At 40.1% G+C, this 26,723-nt stretch overlaps 1 long non-coding RNA gene across 1 annotated transcript in view; it reads left to right on the plus strand.

Annotated features, from left to right (window-relative positions):
* Window positions 1-7,959: 7,959 nt before the first annotated feature.
* Window positions 7,960-26,723, plus strand: part of LOC105518290 — a 40,708-nt gene continuing 21,944 nt past the window's right edge. The window contains exons 1-2 of the long non-coding RNA XR_001002802.1: window positions 7,960-8,273; window positions 12,423-12,576. This is a non-coding gene — a long non-coding RNA (uncharacterized LOC105518290). The remainder of the gene's footprint in view (window positions 8,274-12,422; window positions 12,577-26,723) is intronic.

Here is a 26,723-nt window from a genome sequence, read left to right on the forward strand (position 1 = left end):
TTGTGTGTATAAGTATTTTCTAGAAAAATGAATCAAAGCATTTGTAAAATGTTCAAGATTTATAAATCAAAAGATTTAGAACTGCTGTTCTATTTTACATTCTACCTGCCCTGTCTCATATGAAGAACCAAAGGCTAAGAGAGCAAAAATGACATTTCCCAGGCCATGCACTGAGTCAGTGGCAGAACAAGAATGGAAGAGGAGAAACCAAAGGGTAGAGCTCATAGCTCCTCATCAGAGATCCCATCCTCTCTTCCCCAGCAATCATCAGCACTTTTGAAAGTAGTTGGTCTACCTAATATGCACCCATCATGTCAATGTCAGCCTTTATTTCTCCAGTCTTCATAATATATCGTGAGAAACTTAGTTGTGCTTGGGTGAAGTCCAGAGTGAAAGTCAGGTCTTCATGATTCTCAGTGGTCTCTGGAAACTGCAGAATTAATACAAATAATCTGTTCATTCTCAAAGCAACCAAATATTATCTGTAGACTGAATAAATTACATTTTCCACATACAAATGAGTGCCTTAAAATGAATGCAGATGCTATTGAGATAAAACAAAATGCTAATTTATCTAAAGTTAATTTATTTCAAACAAAGCACTAAAAGTTAAACAACCACAATTGGGGCTACAAGCTTTGAAGTATTTTGATACCATAAAGGAATCCTCACACTCACAAGAGTATGAACCATTAAAGTACGTCTACTATATTCTCCTGATTTGGCAATGAATAAATAAAGTAAGTTCAAGTTTATTTCTCTATAACTAGTGTTTCAAATGTTTTTTCTATTCATTAAATAAAAAAAGCTGTTGACATATCTCAAGTGACGGTGCCCTATCCCATGACCAGGGTCCCTAATGCTGCCAGGCATTCTCCATTGCATGGAGGCTGCTGCCACTTAGAAGCAGCACACAGGTTTCTGATTTGTAGGAAGAGGACGTAGGTACCCCTAGGTATCATTTCTAGGGATATTGGCCTTATCTGTGTGTAGATGGGTTGAGGTTATAATAGCTTTTTCAAAACTGAGGACAACTGGTACAGCTATGGATTGTAATAGGAAGGTGGCTCTGGGGTTGACTGGATCCCATTCTGCCAACTGCATGATGGGCAGACTGTCTCATCCTAGGTCCCAGAAGGAAACAAATGGCCAGTGCAATCTCCCTGGTTTCCTTATAATAAAGACACCATTTATTATGCTCTCCGCTTTGTTTATTCTCACTGAGATTTTTCATAAATAAAAACAAATTTGTGGATTATACAGTTATGCATATGTAAAACATACTTGTCGGGACCCTCCAGTTGTCTCACATCATTGTTTTCTCCCGAAAGTCCTTAATTAAATTCTAGGCCAAATAAATCCAAGGGAATAAGACCACACATAGTACTTTAAACTGTGTTTTAGGAGATGATGGATAATGCCCTCACGGTAGCAGCTTCTTAAAGACATTTCAACTCAGAGTTGTTTGTTTAGACATCTAGAGACAGGCACCCCATTCTGCAACTAGAGCACAGAGGACCTCCTTCTGCCTGAGTTTTTGGAAGTAAACAGACAAATGGCCCTGGTCCTGCTATAGGAGGCACACATGACATCTCCCCAAGAAGACTGTGGGGTTGCTTGCCAAAAGGAAGTTAACACCAGCAGGGACTGCAGGGGCAGCAGAAATTCTGTTATAAGGAAGCAGGCTCACTAGGGAAACGCATGCAGGTCTTGCTAAGTTTATTTATAGAACCGAGTGGCTCACATGCACCAGACCTACTCCTCGCCCAACACTGGCAGACATGACTCTCTAGTGTTTTACGTCCTCCAGAGTTAGCATAGGCTTTGGGGCTCTATGTCCTTTTTTCCAGCCAATAGCCACCATCTTGTAATGTCACCGTTCCTTCCACTTAACACTTTTTTCTCTACTATGATGCCACTACTCCTGTATCTCATGTTAACATCCCTTCAGTCATCCATTCCTCATCATGATGGATTTTCAGACTTTTTTCTCCAGAAAGTAGTTTTGACAGTGATCTGTTGGACATAATCATGAATAGTTTGATTGCTAATGAGAAGGCAAAGAATATTATGTCATCAAGGTGAGTGAAGATGATGGGAGATGAAAAAGGGAACTCTATATCAGCCTACTTCAATGGGCCAAATACCTATATGTGTTTTGGGAGTTGAGTTCCAGGTGTAAGAAGTTACCAGGGCCTTATATGATTAGACTTGGAAATAAGTTCTTCATATAGCACTTCACATCATGGGCTTTTCTGATAATTTATCTTGCTTTTATCAACTACTAATCAAAGCCAGTAGGGATAGATAACTACTGACTCCACCCCTGACCAAAGCAGGATTTCATAATACCTGATTACAAATATGCCTTGTACTTGACATACTCTTGGAATTTTTGCATTCCCAGAAATAGAAGAAAGAAGCTTACCATGTCCACCCAATTTACTAAGAAAGAGATGAGTTTTGGAGGTTTAGAATGATGTGGTTTGGACCAAAAGATATGATTGGTAAGTGTCACAAAAGTGCCATGTAAATCTGGAAGATGGTACTTTTACAGATGCTTGAAATAGTCCCAGCCCAGCAAACCCAGTTGATAACGAGTATCTTTTGTCAACAGAAGAGGCCTCCTGAAACTAATTTATAAAAGTAGTTAACAGTGGACCAAGTGCTTTCAACCACAGGATGTTGAGGATTTTTCACTATAGACTGAACTTTTAGAAATAACATTTGTCAATGTTGTTTTTATAAGATGATTGATTATTTTAGTTAGCAAGAACTTAATGAACACCTACACTAGATGGATCAGTAACATAAACATGAAAACAGGCTTAGTTTTGGGTATGAGGCACACCCAGATTCAAATGGCTTCTAGGGAGCACACTTGGTCGTTGGTTTGAAAGTTAATTCAACACAAAAATATCTTTCTGAACAAAATTTCTGTAAATAAGAAAAAATATAAACCCAGAATTATAGCAATGGAAACACAAATTTCAGTTTCTACAAAAATAGTTTTTTAAAGATCATAGAAGATGAGAAAATTAAAAAGGAAACATACTGGCGTATTAGAATTGTATGGCTAATTTTTCTCATTTTATATTTAAAGAAACTTAGGCTCAGGTAGGCAAGGGACATTTTTGAAGTAGCAGAGTAAAAAATTTCATAAAATTCCAACTTTTTCACTCCAAGTCTAGTATGTTGCTCCTTTCTCTCCTAATCTTCATTGTTTTCCTATTGCCTTCCTGCTACTGGTAACAGTTTTGAGTTTTTGGGACTGAGGCACTGATGAGGCCAGGGGAAAGTGCACAGGAAGTCATCATTTGCCTGCACATAAGCAACCAGGCTTTTTATTCCCTCAGTTGAAAATGCAGGCTGCTTTTTAGTTGGGTGACATAGCAATTAAAGATTCTATATGACTGAACATTCTGGTCACTTCTACAGAGGGCTATATTTCCCACATGTACTTTTCCACAGAAGCCATCGCAGAGCTGTGGTGCGATTCTTTCTTCCCTTCCCTCCAGTTGTCTGGGTCTTTCCCACACATTGTAAGGAATAGGACAGTCCCTCTGATGCGCTGGTACCTGGCCACCATGCAGATCATGTGGGGAGAGAGGCAGGCTGCTTCAGGGAATCCTGCCACAGAGGCTGGGTGGGAGAGAACAGGAGCTCGGATGTGAAGAACAGGGACAAGGGAGCAAGGTAGAGCAGCACCAGCGTTTTCAGAGTCAAGGCAAGAAACTGTGAGAAGCCCATCTTAGAAACCCTCTTCTCTGAGTTATCCCAATAATGCAATTTTATTATACTGTTGGGCCCTAAGATAACATTCTTCTACCAGGAAGAGGGAGATGGACTATTTTATCAGTCATTAATTTTGGTAAGTATTTTCGAGTCTTATTCATATAATACAAACTAGACTAGATGGAAAAACAACTGGCAAACTGTGTGTGTGTCTGTATTATTTATCATATATATCACATGTATGATATATACGTGATATATATGATAATTGATAATTCCTTGACTGAGAGTCCCACCAGGGAGCCCTTGCAGTGGCTGGTTTCAAACACCTCTGGTAGCTCCAACAATGACATGCACCTCTGTACTCTCACCCTGGTCTCAGCATTGAGGCCTGAAAATACTTGCATTTTCTTTTTCTTAAGAACAAAGATAATCAGTCCTGTTTTTATTCACATGTTTCCTCTTATTTTATCCTTTGCCAGGACCCCCTGAGGCAGATCCCAGGTAATTCTGGCAGTTACAGGCTACCTCGGAATAGGGCTATTTTTTGTTTGCTGTCTGGGTCAGGTCCAGAGTAGCTTTATGGAGGGTTATCATGGAGTTCACAAAGGAGGAATACCTGGTGTTCTAACAAAGTTATTCAGGAAAAGAAAGAATAGCACTGGTATTCATTTGCCAGGTATATACTTATTAAAATAGGGCTCAGTGTTGGAAATAGAAAGAAATAGATAATCCCTGCTGTGGAGAGGCCCACACTGTGGTGGGAAAGCAGACATGGAAACAGGCAATCACAAAGTGGTGTGCTGCTAGCAGACAGGTATGCATGCAGTATAATAGTAGCATAGAGAATAAAATCATCTCCCATGTGAGAAGGAGTCATAAAAGAGGTGAGAACTGAGTTGAGCTATAAGGAATAATCTAGGGTTTACCAATCTAGGAAAGGGTAAAAAACATAAACAGACAAAAGACACAGCATATGCAATACTGCAGAATACATATTATAGTTAATCTATTACTCTAACTCAAGTGGGATAAGGTGTAGTTTATATTTCTCTCTGAAGCCATTGCAATTTTCCCTTCACCTATTGGATTTGTTGTTTGTTTTGAGAAATAAATAGATAAGGAGGAAATAATTAAGGACAGCGTGGGATAGGGAGATAAATAAGAAAAAAAGTAAATTTGCTAGACCCTTGCTTACATTATTACCACACTAAAAGAAAGATGGGAAAAATCTCCTTCAAAGACACTGATTCATTTGTGCAAACCCCTAGTAACACCTAGCAACTTCCTATTATTGAAATTGTGAAACTAAGCCTGGAATGGAACATTCAATATCAACCTTAGTCATTGATCCCATTGATTCAGCATAGTGCTTCATGGAATCCAGGAGATTGCCTAGAGCACGATTCATTATTTCTGTTTCCCCCAAAGTGCCAGCAAAGCACTTTCAAGTGGAGCCAGCTGATCTGAACAGCATTTGAGCATACGGTGCTCCCATGAGTTACCAGTATGTGAGTTACAGGCAAGATGTGCACACAGGGATAGACACCACTGACTCCAAGAGGCCCTCAAGGGAGGAAGACTTCTTGGTCCATCAAGTTTGGTAATACACCTGGATCCTTCAGCAATGGTGTGCCAAAGAACTCTCCCTGAAGAATAGGTTCCTGAATGCAACATTATTTATGGAAAGTGAAGCAGTACAGCGAAGGACCTGGCCTCTTCCTTTCTCCTGGGCTCTGAGTAACTCCCTTGGGAAGGCTGCCCAATCATGGCAGTCAGAGGTTATGTCCAAGTGTTGTTTGAGGGGAGCAACAAAGAGCCAACTGCAGGTGTAGGCATGCCCCCTCCTCCATCCTAGGCCTTCTGGAGAAGGCTGTGCTTTCTGAGAAAGGCCTAATGAAAAGGATCAAGCTCACACAGAGTCCCTGCTGTGCAGGAAGATTGCTTCCAAGAAGCGATTCATTTTTAGTTTAACAACTGTGCGTTTGGTCCCCACACAATTTATCTTCATGCAAAATCACATACCTGTGTGCCAGATGTGCACAGCTGTATATGAGCAACTGCTGATCTATCTGTATCACATGCCAAGTGCCTGTTTCTTTAAATTAGGGTGGGTTGAGATTTGGGCCGTGTGAAACTTTCATTTTGAAACCAGAAACCAAGCAAGCCCTGACTATGGGGCCGGGGTCGGGGGTGGGGGTGGTGATTTGAGCATAGTATGATGATGAACCAAGGTTGACTTAGTCTCTTTCAGGACCCCCCAGAAACTCCCCCTTTCACGACCCCAAGATTCAGCTGCATTCTAGGTCTGGAGAGGTTAGGCTATCTGGAGACTTAGTTCTGCCAAAGTGTGCGGCCCTTGTAAATGCCTGTGGTGAAACTGCAAAACCTCTGCCCAGCCCTCAGGAGCTCTTGAAGCAAAATAGAACTTGACATGTTTAGATGGTGTTTCAGTTTTTACCCTCTGAATTCAGAAGAAGCAAGATCACAGTACACGAAATGAGGGCTACTACCCCAGTAGCAGGGCATTGCAATCCACCCAAGAGCAGGCAACTGAAGTGATGAGGGGATCGTTCCTCCGGAAACACACATCTTTGTGTGCATTGAGGGATCCACAGCAGAACACGTGGACGTTTCCCCTCTGGTCTTGCCTGTTTGTCCTTTCATGGCCAGAGAAAGTCAATAGGAAAAGGAGACTCATCCATCATTTTGTCAGTTTATGACCTATTTTTGAGTATCCACTAATGCTAGGTGTCCAGGTAGATATCAACAGGAGGTAAAGGAGTACAGTGCTTGACCCATAATAAATATTCAATATATGTTAATTGCTGATAAGGTGATTGCAGATGTGCTTTTTTTTTTTTCAATTTTTGAGGACCTACCAGATGTCAGATACATAAAGTCCCCTGTTAATTCTTATATCGCAACCAAGCAGGCAATATTACTCCTATTTTTCCAGTAGGAAAACTGAGGCTCAGAGAGGTTACAAAACTTATTTAAAAAGTCATATATCTCATACATGGTGGAGTTAGGCTTCAGATTTAGCTGTGTTTGATTTCAAATTCTGTCTTCGTTCCACTATGCTGCTGTTGTTTCTTCTCTAGCAGTTCTCAGAGCCTCAGGAGAAGGCTTTTCCCTCTGGGAGTGTACTGCATTTGCTCCTTCTGGCCTGGGGACCTGCCTCTTTAATAGGTAACCTGGATGAAAGACCCCAGAGCGGCCTCCCCACAGTTACACCTCCTAGTTCCTTTCTGGTTCTCACATGGGCAGGCACTGATAAATCAGCTCACAGTACACAGGCTCAGTTTGAATTTCAACAAAATTTTCTAAAAACAGTAACCAGATGCAATTCAAATCACATTGTGTCCACATAAGGAATCCATTCCAAGAAAAGTCAGAGGATGCGTCTCAGTCAGAGGAGTGGCTTCTAATCTTCCCTGGCCTTGTTTTAGAACTCCAAGAAGAAATAATATCCAGATTAATTTTAGAGTTCAGTCATTGAATTTGGCTCAGGAAAATTGCATATTAATTTAGTCTTATGACGATGACCCCGAGATCAAAGATCACTCAAGGGTAGTGATCCTTCTAGACACCTGCCACACTCAAAACAATTTCCTCCTTTCAGCTTAAAGAACTGTTTCAGACTTTGTTTTCTCACAGGCTACTTTGAAGAAACAGGCCACCATCCTAGGAGTAAAACAGAGTTCTTCACGAATTACATCATTTATTTTTCAGCAAATATTAATTTAATTTGGTTTAGTTTAACAAGAGCGCATGATCACAGATTTGATAACCAAATGGATGCCTTGACGTAAACTTCAGTCCTGGTTTAGCTCTCTTCCAGGGAGAAAAACAAAGTCTTTCAAAGGTAATTGGTATATCACTCTCCCAAAATGGAAAAAATAAAGGAAGGGTAGGCTTTCAATTTTCTTAAACATAACTCAAAATCCACATATAATAATAAACAAATGGTTTAAGGCATTTATGTCATAAATGTCCTGCCATTATTTAGTTATGAATTTTCAGGTTCAGGAATTATGCTAAAACCCAAGAGTCATTATGGAATGTCTGTATATTTGATTTCCAAAGCTCCAGATAGGTTTTAATGTGTTCAATATTATACCACTGTACTCCCCAAACTATTTCTGTATCCTCAGAGACATGTCCTAATAGCAGGCCTCTGTGTCTTCTGCTTAGTGAAAAGTGTGAATAATAGCTCCAAAAAGAATATATTTGTAATATAGTTTTTTTTTTTTTTTTAACTTTAACATATGTTCCCACATAGCCAAATGATTCAACTCAGTACAGTTAACAACTTAGAAAGGGATTCATTGAATTTTCCAGGTCTCTTCATGGCCAGAGTTGCTTTGTAAGGAATAATCAACATGTTAAAGTAATCTAGATGTTTATGATTTGATAACTCTTTGGTGCATTGTTTAACAACATGTTTTCAATTTACTTTCCTTCAAATAGCTCCAAATAACCCCGTGATTTTGGATGATTGATTATGGGAATGCTGCTTTTACTGTACATCCAAGGTAATTTTAAAATTACATCTTCTTTTCATTGTTAAGGGGTAAAATCATTTGCAGGTCTTGACATGATTTATCAGAGATAGAGGGACAAAGGGTCAGTCCTGGTCTCACTCTACTAGGACATTATTATGTGATCTCAGAAGGAAAGCAAGCAGCTCTGTGGAAGCTGGGTTCTAGTTCCAACATGTCAATAAACAGTTCTGTGGCCCTAGAAAAGTCATCAATTTCCTGGGCCTCACTTTCCTTCCATATGAAAACAAAACAATTCAAATAGACACTTCTTCCCTAGAGATTCTGATTCATTATAAGTGGAGATGGGCCCAGAAATCTGTATTTTCTGCTTAAGAACCTGATGTTTATAACCAGACCCGTTTGGAAAACACTAGATTAAATAGCTTCTAAGTCCAAGTCTAAAATTGCACAACTCTAGAACCAAGATTTTCTGTTCTCCAGACATTTTTTCTTTCAATGTAACTATTGGATTTTGTAAAATTATTTATCCATTTTAATGACAAAATCTTACTTCACAGTGACTGATGCCTGTTTCTCTCAGGCACTGTGCTCGTGTTTGTATGTAAATAACCTGTTTCATCCTGCTAAGAACTTCACACTGTCAGTATGTTAGTATGATTATTAATCCTAGACACTGCAACAAACTCCCCAATCTCAGGTGCTTAACAAAGTAAAGATGTATTTCCTGCATATATAAAATCCTCCTTCACCTTGTAACTATGCCGTCTGAAACACATGTTCTTTATAGAAAGACAGGGACACTCTGAATGATACCTATCTCGACACTTCTGTTCACAGTTCATTGGTTAAAATATCATATAACCTGATCTAATCGAAAGGCAGGTAAATATACAGGAGGATATACACATCTGGTGAGCAAAATCATTCACAGTAGAGAAGCTAGATTTCACAGTTTAAGAAACTGCAGCTCAGGAAGGCCAATTAAGAGTAGGGTGGGACTGGCCGGGCGCGGTGGCTCACACCTGTAATCCCAGCACTTTGGGAGGCCAAGGCAGGCAGATCACAAGGTCAGGAGATCGAGACCATCCTGACTAACATGGTGAAACACTGTCTCTACTAAAAATACAAAAAATTAGCCGGGCATGGTGGCGGGTGCCTATAGTCCCAGCTACTCAGGAGGCTGAGGCAGAAGAGTGGCATGAACCTGAACCTGGGAGAGGTGGAGCTTGCAGTGAGCCGAGATTGCACCATTGCACTCCAGCCTGGGTGGCAGAGTGAGACTGTGTCTAAAAAAAAGGGGGGGGGGGTAGGGTGGGACCATAGAAGAATGTCACTTGCCATTTCATACAAAAAAAGAAGGTAGAGTTTCCAATAATAGAATGTATATTTTTCCTTAGAGAGAAGATTTATTTTCCAAATACATAAATAGAGAAATGATATTGTTAAAGTTGTCCTTGGTACTGTGTCTTTGCGTGCTAAAATCGAAAGACATCTCCCTCCTTCAAGCAGGCAGATATTCCTAATAAGTGGCCATGGGGTCTAAGGAGACTGACTTTGCTGTAGTCTACTGTGAGTGTGACTCACTCATGGCAATGAAATAGGGATATCCAGATGTCAAAAATCATTCTTTCACCTTAGCTTTTTCAAAGAGTTCTCATCACAGATCATTTCTTCACAACTGAACCCATGAAATAACAGCTTTGCACCTTCACAGCACACCTGTCATAGATAGATACTGTTTTCTTTCCGTCAATTTTTTGATGCTGAGAAACCTCTCAATAATTCAACAATTAATTGCAAGGGTGTGGAGGGACTCCAAGATCTGTGGCAACAGAATTCGGGATGATAGGTCTTGTGTTGGAGGAGCCTCTAGTCTGCAGCAAAACAAAAAAAATCACAACAACAAAGACACGGGGTGGTGCCATCATCAGTGTGCATCTGAATTAATGAGGCCTAGAGAAGGAAACAGGTACTTCTGCTGGCTTGAGGAGTCAGGAAGGGCAGGGGAGAGAGAGAGAGAGAGAGAGAGAGGATGACGACTGATACAGGTCTGCATGGATGAGGTGTCCTCGGTCAGATATATGGAGTGGGGCAGAAGTTGGAATGCATTCCACGGGAGGGGAGAACTTGAGCAGGAACGTTTAGGTAGCAGAGAGTCTTAGCATTTGGGAGAATGCAGTGGGCAGGTGACGGCTAGAAATACGGCTTGAGCTAAATGTTCAAAAATCTAAATATCATACAAAGGAGTTTGGTCTTTACCCTATGTGCATTGGAGGCATCTGAGGTTTTTAACCAGGAGATAAAATATGTGCTGTGGAAGGATTATTTGGGTGTTCTGGAGAGATGGAAAGCTGCACTTGCACGACATCTCTGGATAAATCTAAACAACAGTGTAACACTGACAGGTAGTTAACTATGCCCCAATATCTGTCTTATTCTGCTGATATATAATAATAGACATTCAAGCCAGGCATGTGACTATTCAGAAGGAGGATGAATTTCTCAGGTTTTCTTACAGTTGGTATGACCACAAAACTAAGTTCCAGTCAATGAGACTTCAGCTTGAAGACTGTGGCTGCTCCTGGATGTTTTGCTTAAAAGACCTCTGACATGCATGGAGGCATCTCTTGTCTTCTTGCTGCTACTTAAAATGCAAATGAGAGGTCTACCCATTTGGGCCACTTTTTGTCAAGGCCAAGTTGACTTGAAAAGGCCAGTTGATTTCTTCTTCATTTGAATTGCTTTCCCACTTTTGTTAAAAGTCAGTTGGGCTTACATGTGTGGGTCTATTTTTGGGTTCTCTGTTCTGTTCCATTGATCAATGTGTCTATCTCTCTGCCAAGAATGCATTGTGTTAAACACTATGATTATATAGTCAGTTTTTATGTCAGGTAGAGTAATTCCTCCCAATTTATTATTCTGTCTCAAAACTCATGATCCATTTGAAGAAACACATTTTACTTCATAACCCAAAATACACATGTATGTGTATGCACATATACATGAAACATGTTTCATGAAAAACTCACATTGATTATTTGTGATATGGCCTAATTTCTTTCTAATCTATACTATTGTATTCTGTTTCATTCTATTTTTTCATTCAGACATACTGGTCATGATACACTAAAATGACTTCATTATCATCTAATAGATCTCTTGATCTGCAGTTTAAGAAACACTCCACTGGAGGGAGAGGGTAGTGCATATTAACCATAAATCCACCATATCCCACATAGATGAAACCTATAGTGAAAGCCTCATTGGAGGTGGAACAAACAATGAAGCTGTCCCACTGCACATCATGTTTCTTTTCACTTGGGAGAAGGGCTTGTAGGGAACATATAGCCCGTTTTTTTGAGGATGTTCTCACCAGGAAAAAAAAAATCTCCAGTCTCTAAATATGGGATTGGTTTTCTTTAAAAATAGAAAAAAAATGCTCAATACAAAACTTAAAAACTGTAAAATGATATTCATTTTCATGCTAATCAGCAGACCAATTTTTCTTTACATATTGTCTTTTATCCTTATACTATACTGCTCTAAGAGTTATACGTTATAATTTCAATTTTCCATATGATGACAATACAGATGCATAGAAGTTTAGTGATTTGCCCAGATTTGCATATCTGATTGGCAGCACAGGTCAGACTCAAATATGTGCCATGACCCTGAATCTCATGAATGAAACCAAACTGAGACCCTCCTCGTGGTCAAAAGTCAGGAGCCTGTAAAGGAGGGAAATGGACTCTTCCAGAAGGTTTGTAAGATTCTTCTGAAGATGACATAATAACTGCCGACATGGACCATGAAGCTGAGGGTGACACCCTGAGCTGCTTTCTTTTGGGTCTCCGAGAAAGCCTTCATGGAGTGGAGCCACCACACTAGCCCAAGACAGCTACAGCTGTTCTTCTACATGAGTAGAAAGACAAACTTTTATCGGGTTTAAGTCACTGTTATTTTGGGTTTATGTTATTCACAGTTGAATCTAATCCTAACTGATACAACCACTATCCTGCAAAAACGGTGGCAAAAAATATATATATCACATATCCATCACATAAATCCACTTTTATAAGGAAATGAAGTCAAATTATTACCCCCAATAAAAAGGTGTTTTGCAACATGACCCAGGAATTTAGAAGGACCATTTGTTCACTATTTCTCCCTGTCTCACAGCTCTTGTGGCCTCAGCGGATAAGTATATGAGAGCACAGATTTCCTGGTTTCAGAATATGAAGATCCAGAGAACAAAGAACCTCAAAGAAAAACACCTGGATTGTCAAGGTTTGGCCGGCAGCGCACTTTCTCCAACCTTACAGTCACACGCAAGGTGAAAAGCTCTCTTGTTTTCTCTTTTCCTAAGTTTTCTTAAAGAAGAAAGAAAAGGGACCAAGATAAGTGGAATTGAAGAAAAATGAAATATAAACAAACTACACTTTTCCCTGAACAGAAAAGCTCAATTAAGCAAAGACAGAGAGAAGAGACATGTAGGATGCTAATTTAAACCACAGCCCCATGTCTAATGCTTTTAGCCAAGGAAAGAAGAGAAAAGCAAAAAAGAAATCTGAGTCAGAGGGAAGATGTCATGGTGAGTTTCAATGGGAAGAATTCCTTATTAATTCTAAAGAACACGATGCAACATGGATTTAATTATACAAGTCAACCCACCCACATTCCTCCGCTGCCTTTCACACACATGGGCTCCTGAGGATGATGAAAGGTGGGTGGGGAGAAAGGGATAAGGAGGCAAAGCACAGGATGGCTAGGGCCACTGAGAAGATGGCTCTACCCTAGAGCTCTGTGGCTGTGGCTTTACCCTCTCTAAACATGAGCCCCCAGTTGCCCAACTCCAGTTGCTGCAATGGCACCTGACCATGGCCTAGCTAATTCATTCACCTTGGGTCCGGGACACTTCTGTGTTGTTCTATTTACTGTGAGGGAAACTTCTTAAGCCTTGGAGAAATGGAGAGAAGGAGGATAGATAGGAGCTTAAAAAAAATCTCTCAGCTGCTTTTAATTTCCTGTGGGAAACACAACGCAATCTCACCAAGTTTTTCCCTAAGAGCAAGTCTCCATTAAAACTCCAAAGAGTTTAAATGTATTAGAAATTTGAAACACTACTCAGGTTTTCCTACAGTTTCCTTGGGACTTTTAATCTATACTGTCATCAATACCCCAATCTCTGCACCAGCAAAATAATTAAAAATGTCCCATAACCAACACCCCATTGTTTCTTCCTGCTTTTTCTTTCACTTTCAGACAATACCTGTGAGGGTCCTAGCTGAGAGAGACCCACTGACCATTCTGTGCTTTAGCTAACTATCTCTGGACAGCTTTAGACTTTTAAACTGAGGACATTCCACTTGGATAGAAAGCCATGATGGAACTATGAAGTCACAGGGCATCAGCATGAGGGTTCAGTTGCAGATAACAAAACAAACAAACACCCACTCTAGCTGTCTCAAGCAAAAGGAATGTGATGCAGGGAACTGTGTGCTTAGAAAACTTTTGAAAGGCTTTAGGCAGACTTCCATGAAAGACTCTCAGGACAGCACCACCGAACTTGTCTGTCAAAGTAGCTACTTCATCTCAACCAATTTTTGAAAGGTGATTTTCAAAAATTTTTCAATGACTCATTTTTAAAAACTAAAGTTATTTGGAGATAATTTGAGATTTGCATGCAAGTAAGTATTTAAGAAATAATACAGATTGCTGGCAAGATGGCCGAATAGGAACACCTCCACTAGGCAGCTCCCAGCGAGACTGACACAGAAGGTGGATGATTTCTGCATTTCCAACTGAGGTAACCAGTTCATTTCATTGGGACTGGTTGGACAGTGGGTGTAGCCCATGGAGGGTGAGCTGAAGCAGGCTGGGGCATTGTCTCACCTTGGAAGCACAAGGGGTTGGGAGTTCTCTCCCCTACCCAAGGGAAGCCATGAGGGACTGTGCCTGAGGAATGGAGCACTCCAGTCCAGATACTGCACTTTTCCTACAGTCTTTGCAACCCGCAGACCAGGAGATTCCCTCTGGTGTCTACACCGCCAGAGCCCTGGGTTTCAAGCACAAAGCTGGGCAGATGTTCGGGCAGACACCAAACTAGCTGCAGGAGATTTTTTTTTTTCTCATACTCCAGTGGTGCCTGGAATGCCAGAGAGACAGAACAGTTCACTCCCCTGGAAAGGGGGCTGAAGCCAGGGAGCCAAGTGGTTTGGTTTGGCAGGTCCCACCCCCACAGAGCCCAGAAAACTCAGATCCACTGACTTGAAATTTTCGTAGCCAGCGCAACAGTCTGAGCTCGACCTGGGACACTCCAGCTCAGTGTGGGGAGGGGTGTCTGCCATTGCTGAGGCTTGAATAGGTGGTTTTACCTTCACAGTGTAAACAAAGACACCCAGAAGTTTGAACTGGGCGGAGCCCACTGCAGCTCAGCAAGGCCACTGTGGCCAGACTGCCTCTCTGGGCAGGGCATCTCTGAAAAAAAGGCAGCATCCCCAGAAAGGGACTTATAGATAAAACCCTCATCTCCCTGGGACAGAGCTCCTGGGTGAAAGGGCGGCTGTGGGTGCAGTTTCAACAACTTAAATGTTTCTGCCTGCAGGCTCTGAAGAGAGCAGCGGATCTCCCAGCACAGCGTTTGAGCTCTGCTAAGGGTCAGACTGCCTCCTCAAGTGGGTCCCTGACCCCTATGTATCCTAACTGGGAGACAACTCCCAGTAGGGGCTGACAGACACCTCATACAGGAGAGCTCTGGCTGACATCTGGCAGGTGCCCCTCTGGGACAAAGCTTTCAGAGAAAAGAATAGGCAGCAATCTTTGTTGTTCTGCAGCCTCCGCTTGTGACACCCAGGCAAACAGGGTCTGGAGTGGACCTCCAGAAAACTCCAGCAGACTTGCAGCAGAGGGGTCTGACTGTTAGGGACCCCATATGAAGGTCACCAACATCAAAGACCAAAGGTAGATAAATCCATGAAGATGGGGAGAAACAAAAATTCCAAAAACCAGCTTCTCCTCCAAAGGATCACAACTCCTCACCAGCAAGGGAACAAAACTGGACAGAGAATGAGTTTAATGAACTGACAGAAGTAGGCTTCAGAAAGTGGGTAATAACAAACTCCTCCGAGTTAAAGCAGCATGTTCTAACCCAATGCAAGGAAGCTAAGAACCCTGAAAAAAGGTCAGACAAATTGCTAACTAGAGTAACCAGTTTAGAGAAGAACATAAATGACCTGATGGAGCTGAAAAACACAGCACAAGAACTTCGTTCATAAATATCGATAGCTAAATCGATCAGGCAGAAGACAGGATATCAGAGATTGAAGATAAACTTAATGAAATAAAGCAAGAAGACAAGATTAGAGAAAAAAGAATGAAAAGGAATGAACAAAGACTCCAAGAAATACGGGGCTATGTGAAAAGACCAAATCTCTGTTTGATTGGTGTACCTGAAGGTGACAGGGAGAATGGAACCAGGTTGGAAAACACTCTTCAGGATATTATTCAGGAAAACTTCCCCAGCCTAGCAGGATAGGCCAACATTCAAATTCAGGAAATACAGAGAACACCACAAAGATACTCCTCGATAAGAGCAACCCCAAGACACATAATTGTCAGATTCACCAAGGTTGAAATGAAGGAAAAAATGTTAAGGGCAGCCAGAGAGAAACATCGGACTACCCACAAAGGGAAGCCCATCAGACTAACAGTGGATCTCTCAGCAGAAACCCTACAAGCCAGAAGAGAGTGGGGACCAATATTCAGCATTCTTAAAGAAAATAATTTTCAACCCAGAATTTCATATCCAGCCAAACTAAGCTTTATAAGTGAAGGAGAAATAAAATCCTTTACAGACAAGCAAATGCTGAGAGATTTTTGTCACCACCAGGCCTGCCTGACAAGAACTCCTGAAGGAAGCATTAAACATAGAAAGGAACAACCAGTACCAGCCACTGCAAAAACATACCAAACGGTAAAGACCATCAACACTATGAAGAAACTGCATAATTAACAGACAAAATAACCAGTTAGCATAATAATGATAGGATCAAATTCAGACATAACAATATTAACATTAAATTTAAATGGGCTAAATGCCCCAATTAAAAGACACAGACTGGCAAATTGGATAAAGAGTCAAGACCCATCGGCGTGCTGTATTCAGGAGGCCCAACTCATATGCAAAGATACACGTAGGCTCAAAAGAAGGGGATGGAGGAATATTTACCAAGGAAGTGGAAAGCAAAAAGCAAAACAAAACAAACAAATAAAACAAACGAATGAACAAACAAAAAACAAAAACAGGAGTTGCAATCCTGGTCTCTGATAAAGCAGACTTTAAACTAACAAAGATCAAAAGAGACAAAGAAGGGCATTACGTAATGGTAAAGGGATCAATACAGTAAGAAGAGCTAATTATCCTAAATATATATGCACCCAATACAGGAGCACCCAGATTCATAAAGCAAGTGATTAGAGACCTACAAAGAGACTTAGACTCCCACACAATAATAATGGGAGACTTTAACACTTACTGTCAATATTAGACAGATCAATGAGACAGGAAATTAACAAGGGTATTCAGGACTTGAACTCAGCTCTGAATCAAATGGACCTAATAGACATCTACAGAACTCTCCACCCCAACTCAAAGGAATATACATTTTTCTCAGCACCTCATCGCACTTATTCTAAAATTGACCACGTAATTGGAAGTAAAACACTCCTCAGCAAATGCAAAAGAATGGAAACCATAACAAACAGTCTCTCAGACCACAGTGTAATCAAATTAGAACTCAGAATTAAGAAACTCACTCAAAACTGCACAACTACATGGAAACTGAATAAGGAGCTCCTGAATGAATCTGGATAAATAATGAAATGAAGGCAGGAATAAAGATGCTCTTTGAAACCAGTGAGAACAAAGACACAATGTAACAGAATGTCTGGGACACATTTGAAGCAGTGTGTAGAGGGAAATTTATAGCATTAAATGCCCACAAGAGAAAGTGGGAAAATCTAATATCACAATTAAAATAACTAGAGAAGCAAGAGCAAACAAATTCACAAGCTAGCAGAAGACAAGAAATAACTAAGATCAGAGCAGAACTGAAGGAGATAGAGACACAAAAACCCTTAAAAAAAATAAGTGAATCCAAGAGCTGGTTTTTTGAAAAGATCAAGAAAATATAGACCACTAGCCAGACTAATAAAGAAGAAAAGAGTGAAGAATCAAATAGACACAATAAAAAAAAAAGATAAAGGGGATATCACCACTGATCCCACAGAAATATAAACTACAAACAGAGAATACTATAAACACCGCTACATAAATAAACTAGAAATCTTGAAAATCTAGAAGAAATGGATAAATTCCTGGACACATACACCCTCCCAAGTCTAAACGAGGAGAAGTCTAATCCCTGAATACACCAACAAAAGGTTCTGAAATTGAGGCAGTAATTAGTAGCCTACAAACCAAAAAAATGTCCAAGACTAGACGAATTCATAGCTGAATTCTATCAGAGATACAAAGAGGAGCTGGTACCATTACTTCTGAAACTATTCCAAACAACAGCAAAAGAGGGACTCCTCCCTAACTCATTTTATGAGGCAGCATCATCCTGATAGCAAAACCTGGCAGAGACAAAACAAAAAAAGAAAATTTCAGGCCAGTATCCCTCATGAACATCAATGTGAAAATCCTTAATAAAATACTGGCAAACAGAATCCAGCAGCATATCAAAAAGCTTATCCACCAGGATCAAGTTGGCTTCATCCCTGGGATGCAAGGCTGGTTCAGCATACACAAATCAATAAATGTAATCCATCACATAAACAGAACCAATGACAAAAACCACATGATTATCTCAATAGATGCAGAAAAGGCCTTCAACAAAATTCAACAGCCCTTCATACTAAAAACTCTCAATAAACTAGGTATTGATGGAACACATCTCAAAATAATAAGAGCTATTTATGACAAACCCACAGCCAATATCATACGGAATGGGCAAAAGCTGTAGGCATTCCCTTTGAAAACCAGCACAAGAAAAGGATGCCCTCTCTCACTACTTCTATTCAGCATATTATTGGGAGTTCTGGCCAGACCAATTAGGCAAGAGAAAGAAATAAGGAGTATTCAAATAGGAAAAGGGAAGTCAAATTGTCTCTGCTTGCAGATACATGATTGTATATTTAGAAAACCCCACTGTCTCAGCCCCAAATCTCCTTAAGCTGATAAGCAACTTCAGCAAAGTCTCAGGATACAAAATCAACGTACAGAAATCACAAGCATTCCTATACACAAATAACAGACAAACAGAGAGCCAATCATGAGTGAACTCCCATTCACAATTGCTATAAAGAGAATAAAATACCTAGAAATCCAACTTACAAGGGATGTGAAGGACTTCTTCAAGGAGAACTACACACAACTGCTCATCAAAATAAAAGAGGATACAAACAAATGGAAGAACATTTCATGCTCATGGATAGGCAGAATCAATATCATGAAAATGGCCATACTGCCCAAGGTAATGTATAGATTCAATGCCATCCCCATCAAGCTACATATGACTTTCTTCACAGAATTGGAAAAAACTATTGTAAACTTCACATGGAACCGAAAAAGAGCCCACATAGCCAAGACAATCCTAAGCAAAAAGAACAAAGCCGGAGGCATCATGCTACCTGACTTCAAACTATACTACAAGGCTACAGTAACCAAAACAGCATATTACTGGTACCAAAACAGAGATGTTGACCAATGGAACAGAACAGAGGCCTCAGAAATAATACCACACATCTATAACCATTTGATCTTTAACAAAGCTGACAAAAGCAAGCATTGGGGAAAGGATTCCCTATTCAATAAATGATGTTGGGAAAACTGGCTATCCATATGCAGAAAACTGAAACTGGACCCCTTCCTTACACCTTATACAAAAATTAATTCAAGATGGATTAAAGACTTAAACATAAGACCTAAAAGCATAAAAATCCTAGAGGAAAACCTAGGCAATGCCATTGAGGACATATGCATGGACAAAGACTTCATGTCTAAAACACCAAAAGCAATGACAACAAAAGCCAAAATTGACAAATGAGATCTAATTAAACTGAAGAGCTTCTGCACAGCAAAAGAAACTATCATCAGAGTGAACAGACAACCTACACAATGGGAGAAAATTTTTGCAATCTATCCATCTGACAAAGGGCTAATATCCAGAATCTACAAAGAACTTAAACAAATTTACAAAAAAAACCATCAAAAGTGGGCAAAGGATATGAATAGACATTTCTCAAAAGAAGACATTTATGCAGCCAACAAATATATGAAAAGAAACTCATCATCACTGGTCACTGGAGAAATGCAAATCAAAACTGCAATAAGGTATCATCTCACACCAGTTAGAATGATGGTCATTAAAAATTCAGGAAATAACAGATGCTGGAGAGAATGCGGAGAAATAGGGATGCTTTTACACTGCTGATGGGAGTGTAAAGTAGTTCAACCATTGTGGAAGACAGTGTGGTGATTCCTTAAGGATCTAGAACTAGAAATACCATTTGATCCAGCAATCCCATTACTGGGTATATACCCAAAGGATTATAAATCATGCTACTATAAAGGCACATACACACATATGTTTATTGTGGCACTATTCACAATAGCAAAGACTTGGAACCAACCCAAATATCCATCAATGATAGACTGGAAAAAGAAAATGTGGCACATATACACCATGGAATACTATGCAGCCATAAAAAGGATGAGTTCATGTCCTTTTCAGGGACATAGATGAAGCTGAAGAGTATCATTCTCAGCAAACTAATGCAAGAACAGAAAACCAAGGACTGCATGTTCTCACTAAAAAGTGGGAGTTGAACAATAAGAACACACAGACACAGGGAGGGGAATATCACACACTGAGGTCTTTCAGGGTGTGGGGAGCTAGGGGAGGGATAGCATTAGGAAAAACCTAATGCAGTTTTGATGGATGCAGCAAACCACCATGGCATATGTATACCCATGTAACAAAACTGCACATTCTGCACATACACCCCAGAACTTAAAGTATAATAAATAAAATAAAATAAATAATACAAGCTGTGTGTGGTGGCTCATGCCTGTAATCCTAACACTTTGGGAGGCCAAGGCAGGCTGATCACCTAAAGTCGAGAGTTCAAGACCAGTCTGACTGACATGGAGAAACCCCATCTCTACTAAAAATACAAAATTAGCCAGGCGTGGTGGCACATGCCTGTAATCCTAGCTATTCTGGAGGCAGGAGAATCGCTTGAACCTGGGAGGTGGTGAGCTGAGATTGTGCCATTGCACTCCAGCCTGGGTGACAAGAGTGAAACTCTGTCTCAAAAAAGAAAGAAAGAAAGAAAGAATACAGAAATTCTAGGCACTTTTTACTCTGTTTCCCCCAATGACAATGTCTTACAAAACCATAACATAATCCACTATCACAACCAGGATATTGACATTGGTATGATCTACTTGTCTAATTCAAACTCCCCTGGATTTAGTTGTACTTATGTGCACGTGTGTGTGTGTGTGTGTGTGTGTTTAGTTATTTGCAATTTTATCACTTGTTTAGATTTGTGTATCTGTTACCACAGTCAAGACACAGACCAGGCACTACGTTGGGCTCAAAAGCCGGAGATGACTATAAAGAATGGTAACGGGCTATCTTGAGTGGTTCGTAAGATGGCTCCAGAGATGATTTCTACTGGAATCCTGGAAGAGTTTTTGCTGTGGCACTTTTTTGTGATAATTATACAGCCTCCTTTCATAGCAACTTAGACTGAACTTCTGCCATGATTTTGGTGTCTGTATGTTTAAGATAAAGCTAATATTTTGTTATTTCTCCTGGTTTTATTTCATTTCTGAACTAATAATTATTGGCCCTTCTGCTTGGGTGCCAAGGGCTGTGATAGTGGAGACAGAGTTCCTGCTCTGAAGGGCTCATAGTAGGAAGAATCATTATCATAGAACCCACTTTATTTTTATTTTTACTCCCATGAAGGTATCAAATTTTGCTCATCTTGGCTCTCACCTGCTCCCTTGCTCCAGCCTCCCCAGAGTCTTGGTCCCATTGAATCCTCTGGGCTCATTCCTTCTCTAGCAGTCTTTCCATTCCCATCTACCTTCTTGGAGCTTCAGAGTTCATTTTATTTCTCATAAAGAAATAACATATTCCAGTTCCAGCCAATCTTATTGCCCACCTCTTTCCAAGAGTCATGTGTGAAAACTGCAAACTCCACTCAGAGTGTCCACTCCATGCCCTAAGAGTAGACATTGACCATAGCGAGAGTGAGGAGCATTGGAACAGAGAAGACACTGCAAAATAACAACTACAATCACTATGCCTGCCGTAGAAAACTTCTCTCCCCCAAATCACCACTGTCTCTTAAATTCAGTTATATCTTTCTTCAAGAGTAAGCTCAAAACTGCATTATCTAAGAATCTTTATTTATCTCACCCAATTTAGTGTTTCATTTCATCTTGGACAATCACTATTTTATAAAGTTCCCTTCTGATTCCTACATTCCTCACATCACTGTCTTGCTCAAAACCTATTAAGTCATCACTGCTGAAAAGACTCTACCTCATTATTATGACACTCAAGGCCCTCTTCAATCTGTATTCAACTATTCTTTGTAGGCTCATCTCAATAACCTTTCTGCAAACATCCTATGCTCCTTTATTACAAAAGCACTTGCCATTTCCTATAATGTGCCATGCAACTTTGAATTATGGCTTTGTGCATTTTGATCCCTAAGGTTGAAAGTACCGTCATACTTTTTTGGCCAATCAGATCTTACCCCAAGACTACTCAAATGGCTCCTACTTAATGAGGCCTTTCCTGATTTACCTTTCCCTTCTTGATCCCTGTTGGGAACCTATAATCAACTGTGCTTTGACACATGCAGTGAATCAATTGTAATGTAGCCAGTGAGTATTTGATGCATCCACTGAAGAGTGAGCATAAGAAGGAGGCTTGAGTATGGTTCATGTTTCTATCTGTGGAACCTCACACAGGTATGGAGGGGCACAGTGGAAAGGAATAGGAAATATTCTCTGTTTAAACCAGAGAAATTCTGGGACATACTGCATACTACTAGAATTTTTATTAAGATGTAGGTATCTGGAAGAAATGGTTTAAAGGAGGTCTGGGGCTTGAGGATTGGGACCCTATGTCACTGGGGTTACAATCTTGAAACAAAAGAAGGTAAAAATCTGCTTTAGTGTCTGAGGAAGTCCTAGAAATTAGTAAACTCATTTTGAACTGGAATATAATTAAGTAAGGTTCAGAGGCCCTATTTTGAAACACTGGAATTTCAGAGAAAACATATGCTTGAGATGAAATACAGTAATTTCACTTGGTTATCCTTGAAGCAGATTCCTGGTAACTCATTTCAAGTTTTTGTATTGTAGGATGATAATACCTGAAAGTTCAGAAAGCCTTTTACAAAGTCTTATCAGCTACTATAATTCCTAGGATAACTGTTCCAAGATTTCGGACACCTTTGAGTGATGGCAAAAACAAGAGTAATGGCAGTTCCAACAGCAAGAGCAGTTTCAGAGGTGGTAAGAGCAGCAGCAGATGGGCTTGGGGCCCACAGGGAAACTAGCAGCAATGGTGATACCATCATTGACTGAACACCTACTGTGAGCATGAAAAGTTGCCAGATGCCTAATAGACATTATAGTTAACCTTCATAACTATAATTTAAAATATATATAATCCACATTTTGCAAATAAAGACACTGTCTCAAAATGAGGAGGTAACTTGCTTAGATTCATATTGTTAAGTAGTAGCAGAATTTGGATTCGCTATTAAGCCCATGGTCTTCCTGCCACATTACAATTTCTCTTAAAAGTGAGAATACTTGAAAGGACATATGTCCCAAGAAATTTTAGAGTATAAAGGTGCTGAGTGAAACTGTTGCTGTTGTTATTCATGTCAGAATCATTAAGGCTGGCACAATCTTGCGATACCAGTAGGTCTAAAATAAGTGGTCGAATTAAATTGAAAGGAACTGATACTAATGCCACAGTCTAATCCCACTATCTTCACCCACAATGTGTTTAGGAGTCTTCTCTGCCTCATTTAAAATGTATTTCCAGCATTCTTCACTTGGTGGGAGAAGTTCGCAGAGTTACCTCTCAAGAAGGAAAGTAACCATTAAATGTGCCACTGATTTTTGGAGGGTTGGAGGGAGGCTAACTAGAACCCATCAATGGTTAACCTCAACAGGAAGAGGAAAGAATGACTGTAGTTATTAATGTGGTTTAGATAAGTCTGGCTCAGCAAACTGGGAATCTGAGGCTAAGAAAAAAAACAACAAACACATGCCCGTACTGCCATTTTGTCCTCCTTTTCTCTGGGGTCACTCCTGAATCACCCACAAGCATCTTCCCTATGTTTCTACCAATCTCAGCAAAGAGCTCTTCAACCGTTTCATTGATTTGGTCCACTCTATCATGACTACTTTTGCCATGGTCTTCTCCTGTTCACTTCCCCGTCTTTTCATGGGCTGTTGGGGTCACTTGACTTTAGCCCCTCTCCTAGATTTTAGAACTATCCTTAATTGAAGATATATCCAATTCCATGATCTAACTCTTAGGTATTTTCTAGAAGAAAGTCTCTAAGAGCAAGGTGGATTTTAAGCTTACAATACACATGTTGATCTAGAGCTTACTTAAAAAAAATTCTAAGCCTTTTCTAATACATATTTATGACCAAATTACAGGATAAAATAAAGTGTAGAATTCTTATCATGAGTTGGTGCTCGTCATGGGAGCTGATAGCTTAAGTGGCCAGCAGGTGGTCTCTTTTCAGCAGCCATCATGCCAAACCCACCCATTGAGGGTGTAGTTGGAAAAAAATCCCAGCTGCAATCTCTTAGGCATTTCAGCATTCTAATGCACTAACAAAATAAGAGACTGTAAAGATTCCTTGTGAACAATCCATATTTTAGGGCTAAGGGTTTCTAGAATTTTGGACAAGAGATGTCAGTTTCAGAGGCCCTGGTAAGTGTATAGCTGTTTGAAAGTGAATTTGACTCTCTCTTCTTGATTCTAAGCAGTATTGGGATACATGGTACAAAGAGATGCCGCAGGAGACTTTTCAGAGGAACGTGATCATACCAAGGTGTCTTCTATCCCATCTTTACTGCTGTCCTCCTTAGCCTCTCCAGTTCTTATTGTCTACTCCCCATGGTGTAGTGTGCTACTAATGAATTCTCTGAGTTTTTATTTTCAACAATTTTACTTGTATTTCCAACAATTAGCTGTCTTTTACACAATTTTCCAGTGTTCACTTTCTACTCTGTAACATGGGTCCTCTATTTGCCTGTAATCTTTGGCAGTTTGGGGGTATGTCTGGCTCTAGTGTTCTACTTTCCTTAATCTAGCTTCAGTGAGTTAGCAGTTGATTATATTTTCTGAGACCTGCCATGTCTCATGGACTTCAGTCCTGGTTCCAGTTAAGATTTGGTTTTCCAAATAGGAAGATAACTCCTTATTTTAATATATCCTCCTGGCTACTTATGGGAGGGAGGTCGCAGAGCAGACATGGGAAGTTTTTAGGGGTAACATAAACAGAGGAGACTATTGAGCCTTCTCTATTTACTGAGTTTCTGCAGGTCATTCTCTTTTAGCTGGCAACATCTGTGAACTGGCTTTGCCTGCCATACAGAAAGCTGACTTTTCTTGTACCAACCACACTTTTCTCCTTCATCTATTTACGGTTCACACACTTTCTCAACCTAACCCTCCTGTGTTATATCATTTCACTCAGTCATCACTTCCACTCTTCCACTAAAAGACTTTCTGTTTACTTTTACCAAATCACATGATATGAGATAAATGTTCAAATCCTTATTTATGGGCATTTAAAGATTGCAACACTCCTTTTACAAGGCAGCTATTTGATTCCAGTATGGATAAGCTACAAAGCTAGAGTTGGCCTTCATCGTGACTTGCAAAATGAAGGGCACTGAAGTTATTTTTACTCATAAAAAGGTAAATAATGAGGCACAGTCCTGGAAACAAACAGAACCAGAGTGTACCCTGCAGAATGCCAGGATGGTCTATTGGAGTGACATCACTATAGCGGTACAGTCACAGTGGGAGAATCAGTATAGATTCCCAAATTCTGTGAGCTGTTAGCCAATTATATTGCCTAATCAAACTTGTCTACAGTAACAACACTTAAAACAAGTGCTAACATTTATTGAATGTTTAGGACAGTTCTGGCACTACATAGACATTTTTCATCTAATCCTCACAACTACCATTAGGAATAATTTCCATTCTACAGATAAGGACACTAAAGCCCAAAGCAGCTATACCACTTGCCCCAGATCACACAGTCAGAAAATGGCAGAGCTAGGTGTGTTAGTATGTTTTGAGTTGCTATAAATTAATACCTAAGACTGAGTAATGTATAAAGAAAAGAAGTTTATTTTGGCTTATGGTTCTACAGGCTGTACAGGAAGCATTGTGCCAGCATCTGCTTCTAGTGAGGGCCTCAGAGAGCTTACAATCATGGTAGAAGGCAAAGAGGAAGCTAGAGTGCCACGTGGTGAGAGGGAGCAAGAGAGGAAGAGGAGGAGGTGCCAGGGTCCTTTAAACAAGCAGTGAACTGATTACTATGAGGATGGCACCAAGTCATTTAAAAGGGGTCCACCCCCATGACCCAGACATCTCCTACTAGGCCCCACCTCCAACACTGGGGATCGCATTTCAATATGAGATTTAGAGGCAACACAACTCTCAAGCCATATTACTTGGGTTAAAACCCAACCCTCTGGCTCCAGAGTCCCTGCCCTCAGCCATAGTGCTCTGCTACTTCTCCAAGGATAGGTCTCCATTCTGTTCCCCATACATGAGCCAGGGCTCACTGTCACTCAAGGGAGCCATTTCTATTGCTTCACAGAAATTTCAGGATGCCTTTCCTCATGTTGAACTAAAATCTGCCTGCCCGTAATCCTTCAGTTGAGTCTTTTTCTACTTTCAGATCCATCCAGAATATTTTGTTCTTGTTGTTTCTTATTTTCTTTTAACAACCTTTAGAGATTTGAAGATATAAATTGACCCTCCAATTCATACCTGAATATTATTTTTGTGGTTAGTGAAAATAATCTTATCCTGATATAAAAACTGTTGCATCGAGTAATGAAACAGCTCTCTACCTTTCCAGCTAGTGGTTGGCAAAATAGGTCCACAATGGAGTGTAAAGTGCTTGAGGAGTAATCTCAAGGCGATAAGCTATGCTGATAAAAATTTACATAGTTATCCACAGTGTTGTTTATATTAACCACAAATTATAAATAACCTGTGTCCAAAATAATGGAATTTATAAATAGATTATAATTTTTCCATGAGATAAAATACACATTCATTAAAATTTATGCTTTCAAATTACACTTAAGGATGAGAAATTCTCAGAATAATG

Source organism: Colobus angolensis, unplaced genomic scaffold (genome assembly GCF_000951035.1).
Source record: "Colobus angolensis palliatus isolate OR3802 unplaced genomic scaffold, Cang.pa_1.0 Scaffold109, whole genome shotgun sequence".
Taxonomy (NCBI): Eukaryota; Metazoa; Chordata; class Mammalia; order Primates; family Cercopithecidae; genus Colobus; species Colobus angolensis.